Below are 9,238 nucleotides of genomic sequence, written 5' to 3' on the forward strand. Positions count from 1 at the left end.
TAGGCTGCCACGTGTCGCGCTCAGTGCTTCCGATCTGCTTCTCCTTTCTAATCCAACGGCTGAGGCTTTTTTGGGTGAAAAAAATATGAAAAAAAATTCTAAAAAATTCTAAAAAATTCTGGTATTTTTTTCTATAAAATACCTATCAATACCCTTCACTTTCAACACCAATACTCTTACATTTCATTATACTTCTACTAATATTCACTCTTTTTACACAACATTTTCCTCTTTTTCATCTAGCATTTTGATTTCATATTTTTATGGCTTCTTCTATCGAAACCGGAGGGGCTTGGAGCACAATGGAAGATGTTTCTTTGTGTGAGGCTTGGCTCCAAATTTGTCATTGTCCCGTGTCCGGCAATGAAATGAAATTTTTTCATATGTGGAAAAAAATTCATGCCGAATTTTGTGAAAAAATTCCGGGGTCTACTCGTACGGAGATGGCATTATCCAGTAGGTGGAAAATTCTCAATAAAGAGTTGGGAAAATGGAGAAATGCCCTAATTTGAACCCAAATTTATCTGAAATTTGAACCCAAATTTATCTGAAATTTGAACCCAAATTTATCTGAAATTTGAATTTTGAAATTCATTCGAAATTTGAACCCAAAAATTTATCTGAAATTTGAACTTTGAAATTAATCCGAAATTTGAATCCAAATATCTTATCCGAAAATTTTATCTGATTATGAATAGTCTTGACACGTAGGAATCCGAAAATCTTATCTGAAAATATTACCCAAATTAATTATTTTCATTAAAAAATAGGAGGAAAAAACAAAAAAGTGAATAGTAATTGCCATGGCTAAGGGCAACGGGTGGAGAAACGATTTACTATTTGCAAGGGCAACCACTATTCACGTGAATAGTGCTTGCCCTAGCTCCACCCTTGCCATGGCTAAGGGCAAATGGGTGGAGTTGCTCTAATGTCACCGACATATAAATCAAGACCGTTGGGGGAAGGTATTAGCTGTTATCCATGGGGTCCCACACCAAATTGTGGCCCAAATCTTCTTTATGTTGAGTGATTGGGTCCCATTTGACCCATTTTACATGTCATACATATTGTAACAAGGGCTTGGGCTGGGTCTGGGAGAAAATAAGTTATGCATAGACAAAATAAGGTTTTAAATAATTTTATATATTCTTTTTTAAGACACTCGTTCTCTTTTATTATGGGTTATTTACTGTAGACGTCCCTGAACTTAGCTCCTATTTGTAATTGGGTCTGTAAACTTTTTTTTTTTTTGCGAATTACATCTTTTAACTGGACAAATAATTGCAATTGGATCCTACCGTCCAATTCTGTCAATTTGTCCGTCAAATTAAAGGGTAAAAGCGTCATTTCAAGTTTGAAGAAAAAAAACTGAAAAAGGTGAATAAATAAATAAATAAACTTAAAAATAAAAACCCCTCTCTTTCGCTCTGCCTCTCCCTCTCTCTCGCAATCCACTCCCCACTCCTTATCCCAGCCCCTTCAAAACCCAGATCCCAATCCCTCTCTCTGTTGTGAAAATTAATTTGTTGAGAAATAAATCAATCAGAGAGAGAGCTTGACGCATGAGCGAATCGGATCGAATCGTATCTTTCTTCTTCTTCGATGGACTCTGAGTTCTGGACCTCTCGCTTCGCCGCCGCCAAACGCCAGTACACGTTGCAGCATCATCACCAGAGCTCCCACTTTGGTTCGTACGCCCTCTTGCTCTTTTTTTTTTTTTTTGGGTTCATTTCTCATTTCATCTATGTTCATCAATTATTGAATCTGATATATCATTTCTCCTTTTTCTTATTCTGTAAAAAAAAAAAATAATAAGATCGGCTAAGCATCGATGATTTCGAGGTTGAAGACAGGGTCCAACTATCCGACTGCCCATATTGTTATGAGGACTCGACATCGTGTCCTTGTGCTCGCACCTCGAAGACAAGCACTCTTGCGAATCTAAAGTCACCGTATGTGTTTAATGATGAGGAATAGCTGCCCTTCAAACCTCAGAACCTGATCCTGACTGATGCCAAGGAATGGTTCACAAATGCTATTATGTTCCTAACTCCAAGACTACCAGAGTTCCCGTTTCTCTGGTGTGGGAACCCCCAAATTTTGGCTATTTTAAACTAAATGTCGACGGCTCTCGAAAACCTGCTACTGGGGCTATTGGTGCCGACGATGTTATTTGCAACTCTGATGGGGAGTGGATTGCTGGATTTACAGTCAACTTAGGCAAGGGTCAGATCCTAGATGCAGAAAGCTGGGGGCTGGCTTTTGGTCTTAAGCTTGCAGTTGATCATGGGATTCCTAACCTTATTGTGGAAATGGATTCAACAACGACTGTGAATCTCCTGATATCATTAATTTTCACCCTCTTGCTGGTGTGATTTGTAGTTGCAAGGAATACATGGAGAAAATCAACAAGAGCTTTGGATTTTTTTAGTCTAAAGGACTCGAATGGACGCTTTTGCCCCTCATTTTGACAGACAAATTGACAAAGTTGGACAGTAGGATCCAATTGCAACTATTTGTACAATTAAAGGATGTAATTGGTGCAAAAAAAAGTTCACAGACCCAATTACAACTGGGGGTCAAGTTCAGGGATGTTTACAGTAAATAACCCATGTTTGTTTCTAGTTCATACTTTATAGTCGTATGTTCAAAGATCTTATTGAAATAAATAACACGAATTAGTTATATGAAGTACATGTCAGCTTGTTTAGTGCTATGTTTTACATTTTACCTTAGAGAATGTATTCGATTTTAATAGATTTTTTTTATACACGTGGTATTCTACTTTAATTTAATCAAAACTATAAAAAAGGAGGATTCGAATTCGGGTGCAGAATGGAGAGAACATTCACTCTAACTAACTTGACTAAGCTCATGTCTATGATTTTAATGGATTTTAAAGGAGTTTAAACTTTCAAATTTATTCAATCAGGAATTTGAAGGGGTTTTAATTGCTTTTCAACGTTCGTGGTTGGTTCACGAGTAAAAAACTATTGGAAATGAGGCCCAATATTGACAACTATCCTTGTGGGCTGTCGCGTATCCATCGTGGTTCCAGGCAAAATTGGACATTTCCTTCTCACCAATTTCCGGAGCATGCCCACTAGAAACAGCAATTGAGGGCAATCACCATCATGCACTCAACAAAACTTTGTACATGCATTTGGTACTTAATTGTGATTTAGTATGGTAACCTTATTGACCACAAATGATTAACTGTGTGCCTATAAGATTTACTAACTGATTCACGGTATAAACCATCAAGTATCCCAAATCTGCCAAAATAATTGCATCCTCAATAAGCAAGTCAAATCAATTATGTAATCAGACCCCCCACATATAGAAAGAGATAGAATAAGAGAAGAGGGAAATTCTTTGTTCCTTGAAAATTTAAAGAAAGAAGATAGAAAGAAAGAAGAAATGGGAAATCCATTTGTTCCCTAATCAGAGAGATTGTAGAAAGAGCATAGAAAAGCAGAAGAATTGGGAAATTTTGTTGTACCTTTAGAGATTGTAGAAAGGAGATAGGAAAGAGGAAGAATTGAGAAATTCTTTTGTTGCCTTAGATATTGGGGAATAGAGATAGAAGAGAATGAGAAATGGGAAATTCTTTGTCCCCTGAGATAAGAAGAGTGAGAAGAGGTTTGTGACATAAACCATGTAAGGATTGATTGATTGAAGATTTTCTTGTTCTCCAAAGAAGTGGGATTGAAGAGTAAAAAATAGGGGTACTGAGATTTTGGATGCACTAGAAAATTGACAAAGCAAATAACAAATGAACTTGTTGAGACCCAAAAAGTTCACGGTTGGGTCCGAATAAATTATCAGCCCAAAACGATGTTCTGCTAAGAAGAGGCATAAGGTGTAGTACACAAAAACCCACCACATGCTAGTTGTAATTCACGTGCCAGGCTAAATAAATAATTCGTCATTCTAGGAGTTGAAATAAAGTATACCACCTCTACAAGCCCATGCCGAAATCAAACATCGCAGCCTTTTCCCAAGGATGATAAAATTAAAGCACGCCAAGCGACATGCCATGCCAGGCACGAAATTGTTATTTCACACCCAACCACACTACAAGCCTAAGTGGCCCCAAGCCACTCAAATGCTCGGGACTTGCTTGGGTGGGTTGTGGTATGGATGGTAATAAATCAACATGAGGCCCATTGATGGGCCGAGAAATGGAAAGTCTCAGGCCGCTTAGGAGCCTCAAGACTCAAGCCCATTTCTTAGGTCCAAACATGTGGGTGAGCACATGAGAGGAAAAAATAGCCCAATAGCCCAATCAAAATAGCCTATTGACTCAACCAAAAAAGACCAATGTTTAATAAAAATAGCCCACTTACTTAATGAACCACCTTAGCCCATACAATTGCCACAATGAGCCACAAAAGCCCCAGCCCGTTGATAAAAAATAGAAGCCACGAAGAGAAAGTCTAAAGATTCATTGAACAGAGTTGCTGGAAGGTTCCAGCACATGGGGAGAGCAAGTTTCAAAGCCAAAACATTCAAGGAACCAAGGGGTATTAGCGTGTAAGATGCCAGGAAGAGAAGCACCCTTCAAACCAGCATATATATCCCAACTCCTTTCCCCATCAGATTTGGCCATGAAAAAAGAGAAAGGAAAGCAATAAAGGAGATGGATGGGAATGGAAGTCTCTCATTGAGACAGCTGCGGAAAAGAGGGCCTTGAGCTTCAAAAAACTCTGATCTGGTGCAAATAAGCGGAGGGGATTTCATCAAGAGGGGCAAAGTCAAGGAAGGAGATGAGAAAGGAAGGGAAAAGCTTGGCCAAAATGGGTAGAAGCCATTAAGGTTTCTTGGGAAGTGATGGTTTCCAGCGGCTATAAAATGAGGTATCTTCCACCCAACAAAACTCAACTCTCAGAACCAAAGAGCAAGCTTCCTCTCTTACATGCAAAAAACCCAGTACACTCGTGCACTATTCACCTTTCTTCTCCATCTTCCTTTTCTGGTAGACAGAGCATCTGTCAAGCTGCCGGAAGAGCATTGTTCTTTATTTCTCCTTTCTTAGCCAAATCTCTTACAAACTTCTCCTTTCTCACCTTAACACTTCCCTTTTTCCGCCAAGAGAGCCTAAATTTCCCCTCAGTGCTAAACTCATGTTGATTTTGCTTCCATGCCACATGCCTCTCATGCCAAGCTCAAGAGTTTATCTGTAAGCATTAAGAAATTACCTGCAAGTTGTTGTTGTTTTAGTTGGTGAGGGTAACCAAAATACTTCCTAAGGCTCTGCTGCCCTTTCGAAGCATTTTGGGGCTTAATTTTCGAGCTCAGAATCTGCCCTTTATGGCAGCCCAGCCCATTTATATCTGCCGGAAGAAAAAGTCCCCTACAGAACCATCAATATTTGGTCCATGGTGATGTATTCAAGAACAAGATAGTGATGTTATAGCAAGGAATTCAATATTTGATTTGGGAGCAGCTACCAAAGAGCAAGCTTCCTCTCTTACCTGCAAAAAACCCAATACACTCGTGCACTATTCACCTTTCTTCTCCATCTTCCTTTTCTGGCAGACAGAGCATCTGTCAAGCTGCCGGAAGAGCATTGTTCTTTATTTCTCCTTTCTTAGCCAAATCTCCTACAAACTTCTCCTTTCTCACCTTAACACTTCCCTTTTTCCCCAAGAGAGCCTAAATTTCCCCTCAGTGCTAAACTCATGTTGATTTTGCTTCTATGCCACATGCCTCTCATGCCAAGCTCAAGAGCTTATCTGTAAGCATTAAGAAATTACCTGCAAGTTGTTGTTGTTTTAGTTGGTGAGGGTAACCAAAATACTTCCTAAGGCTCTGCTGCCCTTTCGAAGCATTTTGGGGCTTAATTTTCGAGCTCAAAATTTGCCCTTTATGGCAGCCCAGCCCATTTATAGCTGCCGGAAGAAAAAGTCCCCTACAGAACCATCAATATTTGGTCCATGGTGATGTATTCAAGAACAGGATAGTGATGTTATAGCAAGGAATTCAATATTTGATTTGGGAGCAGCTACAATAACTATCAAAGGTGGATAGAAAGCTTGAATCTTTGAACATAGTATTTCTCTAATTATTGAAATAAGAGAGATAGGATGAACAACAGACATACCAAAAGAACATCCATAGGATCCAAATAGCAGGAATGCAACTAATAATCTGAAATCCACCATAGTTGAGGAAATAGTTTAGACAAATAAAATAAATGAATCGGATTGCAAAAAACTAAAGGGTAGTTAATTAGAGTGTTACATATAGTTTGTATGAAATGAAAATGGTGGCAAATTGTACCAAAAAATTGACACTGGTCACTAATTTGGGATAAATCAATCCCTAGTGTATATTTCTGATATAGTAAATTGGTAAGAAATGTTTTTTTAACTAATTGAATTACTGCCCTGTAGTTTCATGTGAAGTTTGGGCTAAGTTAGGGAAGGACTTGGCAGCTGCAACGAAAGCATCATAGGTATAAAACCCCTTAGCCGGGCAACCACCATCATTCCTATGCTTAAGCATCTGATTAAATGTGTTACGTGACACAAGGCTACCAATGTCACCGCCACTACTGCCGCGGCCACATTGGCTTTGGCAACCAGTGCTGCAGTAATCAGTTGCAGTGCCACACCACCCATACTTGCTGCACTCCTGGACACAGAGCACCCCCTGCTTGCCTCCCACACTGCTCTGCTGTGCCTCCTTGGATGGAGGACAACAACAAAAGAGAAACAAATGCCAAAAGAAAGCACCACATTGTTGTGTCAATTTGTTTGTGATATTTGGTTGAGTTTTTGAAAGGATCAGTGGATGCATGGGTGTATATGTAGGTTGGAGGAATAGAGGAATTAAGAGACTTTTTTTCTTTTCTTTTTGGGTAGTTTCATGAATTATCTGTGTCTTTCGTGCATTTAGTCAATATTGGTGGGAAGAACAGATTTTCTGATCTTATCTAGTAAATCATAGCTCAAGTCTAAAGAAAGGTTAAAAAAAAATAGAAATTGTGGGGTATGTGGGCGGCTGTTGGTGCATTTTTCTTTAACTTCATGTTCATGAATGCTAGTGAAGCATTTTTTTTTTAAACTTCATGTCCATGTTCATGTCCATGAATGCTAGTGAAGGATATATGCAGTGCTAATTGACATCCATGTCTCTGTGTACATAAAGCTCATGTCCCCAAATAGAGACATATAGTACACAGAATTTCAGAAATTGAATAGTATAAAAATATATGCATAGCCAAAAACTTATATCATGCATGAAATGGTGGGAGAGGGATGGATGGCAGGGTATGGGTCAGCAAAACATGTGAAAACCAACCTGATTTAGTTATGCTTGTGACAGAAATGCTTCCACAAATAACAAAACATGCTTCATGTTTTCTAAAATGTTTGGTTGAAACTTGAAATAGACAAAATCTCCTTTTGGAAAACATTGATTGAAACCAACATTTTAATTTTACTTGAAACTAGAGGTGCCAAATGGGACGGGCCGGCTCAGTACGGTACGAGCCCAACCCGTTTAAATGAGGCACGGCACAAGCACGAATATTAATGGGCCATGCTCAGCACGGCACGAAAACTTGGGGCGAGCTGTGATAAAAAATTGAGGTCCAATGGACCAGGCCTGCCCATGGCCCGACATGGCCCGGGCTTGGCCCGAGCCCACTTCAAGCACGGCACGAGCCCAAACACACTTCAAGCACGGCCCACTTAGCATTTTTTTCTTTCTCAAAAGTCAAAATGCAATAATTTGACTTCTAATGTCATTGTTTATATATTTTTTTTAAAAAAAATCATAAACATATATTTGATGTCTTTCATTTTAGGGAAATTACTTGGGTCCTTAATTAATTAAACATATCAACTACAAATTAACTTGGGCCCATGCATGGCCCGTTTGACACCTCTACTCGAAACATTGTCAAATAAACCTTATATTTAGGGTATTTAACATCAATATATATCGAGCGGACAAATAAAATGCAATTAGGTCAAGTGATAAAGGTGGATTATGTTAAAAGTTCCTTTTTCTTCCATTCCATTGTAACAATAATTAATAAAAAAAACTTTTTGGTTATATAAACAACTCTTAATCCTGCTTAGTCCACGTCTTAAATAAACTCTTCATTTAAGTGGGCTAAAATAAGTCCAGCTAGTGAGCCTTTAATCCTACTTAGTCCAGGTCTTAAATAAATCCTTGTTTGATGCAAGACATGATTAGTACTAAATAGTCCAATTTGTGTCGTAGTCTTGTGTAACAAAGAAGGCCTAAAAGTTTCGTTTTTGGCTAATACAGATATCTATAGAGTTGCTAAAATGAATTCCGTATGCGGCAAGGAACATAGTTCATTCCTATCCAAGTACACCAACAATTTATCACGAAGTTGAGAAATTAGGTTTCGATGTGTCTTGCACTTGGACAACTTTAATTACCTATGGATCCAAGTTCCTGCTCTATAAAATGCACAAGTGTTATAGAAGGGTGTTTGGAGAGAACTTTAATGATAATGAATTGATGTCCAAAACGAACGTGTGAATTATAGTGTTATCCTTATCTTGGACACAACTGAGGACCGAAAATTACTTCGTGCTTGTCTGCTTGCAAATAAATTGTATGTTTGTTTCTAATTAAGCAAAATTAAGGAACATGATTTCATTTTGTCTTGGCTGACAGAAATCAAATCATCTTTTTTACTTTTACCATCTCAATTGCACTTTCCGGCTTAGGATCCGTGTCAAACCCAATATTTGCATAGCTCCTTTTGAATTTCCATGTCTTTGATTCAGAGTGTAATTTGCAAAGACAAAAGTGGGCAAACAATAACATTTGTTTATTTATACGAGCAATAAAGGGAGAGAGGGGATTCAAACTTAAAACTTCAGGTGCAAAAATAAATGTTCTTAATCACTTGAGGTACAAGTCCTTTAGGGACAAACAATGGCATTAAAGAAGTATAAAATAAGCTTCAAGGTTGGAAATGAAGAAACACTAGCGTGCAACGGGGATATCACTGTTTTTCTATCCCCGACTAATCACGTTATGCCACACGTGATAATTTTTTCACTTGGCATAGCGTGATTGGCCAGAGATAGCAAACGAGTGCTATCCCCGTTTCATATAAATTTTTCTGTTGGAAATGCCCCATCTCCCACCCCAATAGCATAATGAGCGACATCATTTATTAAGCATATGATTTGGCATATACTTGGTAATCATTCCATATTATACCTATATTCTCTAACAAAAT

The 9,238-nt window shown here is 38.4% G+C and overlaps 1 long non-coding RNA gene across 1 annotated transcript; it reads left to right on the forward strand.

Moving 5' to 3' along the window:
- Positions 1,440-2,685, forward strand: LOC109947533. The gene is made up of 2 exons (XR_002270302.1): positions 1,440-1,687; positions 1,817-2,685. It is a non-coding gene; the product is annotated as an uncharacterized LOC109947533 (long non-coding RNA).

This window comes from Prunus persica, chromosome G2 (genome assembly GCF_000346465.2).
Source record: "Prunus persica cultivar Lovell chromosome G2, Prunus_persica_NCBIv2, whole genome shotgun sequence".
In the NCBI taxonomy this organism is placed as follows: Eukaryota; Viridiplantae; Streptophyta; class Magnoliopsida; order Rosales; family Rosaceae; genus Prunus; species Prunus persica.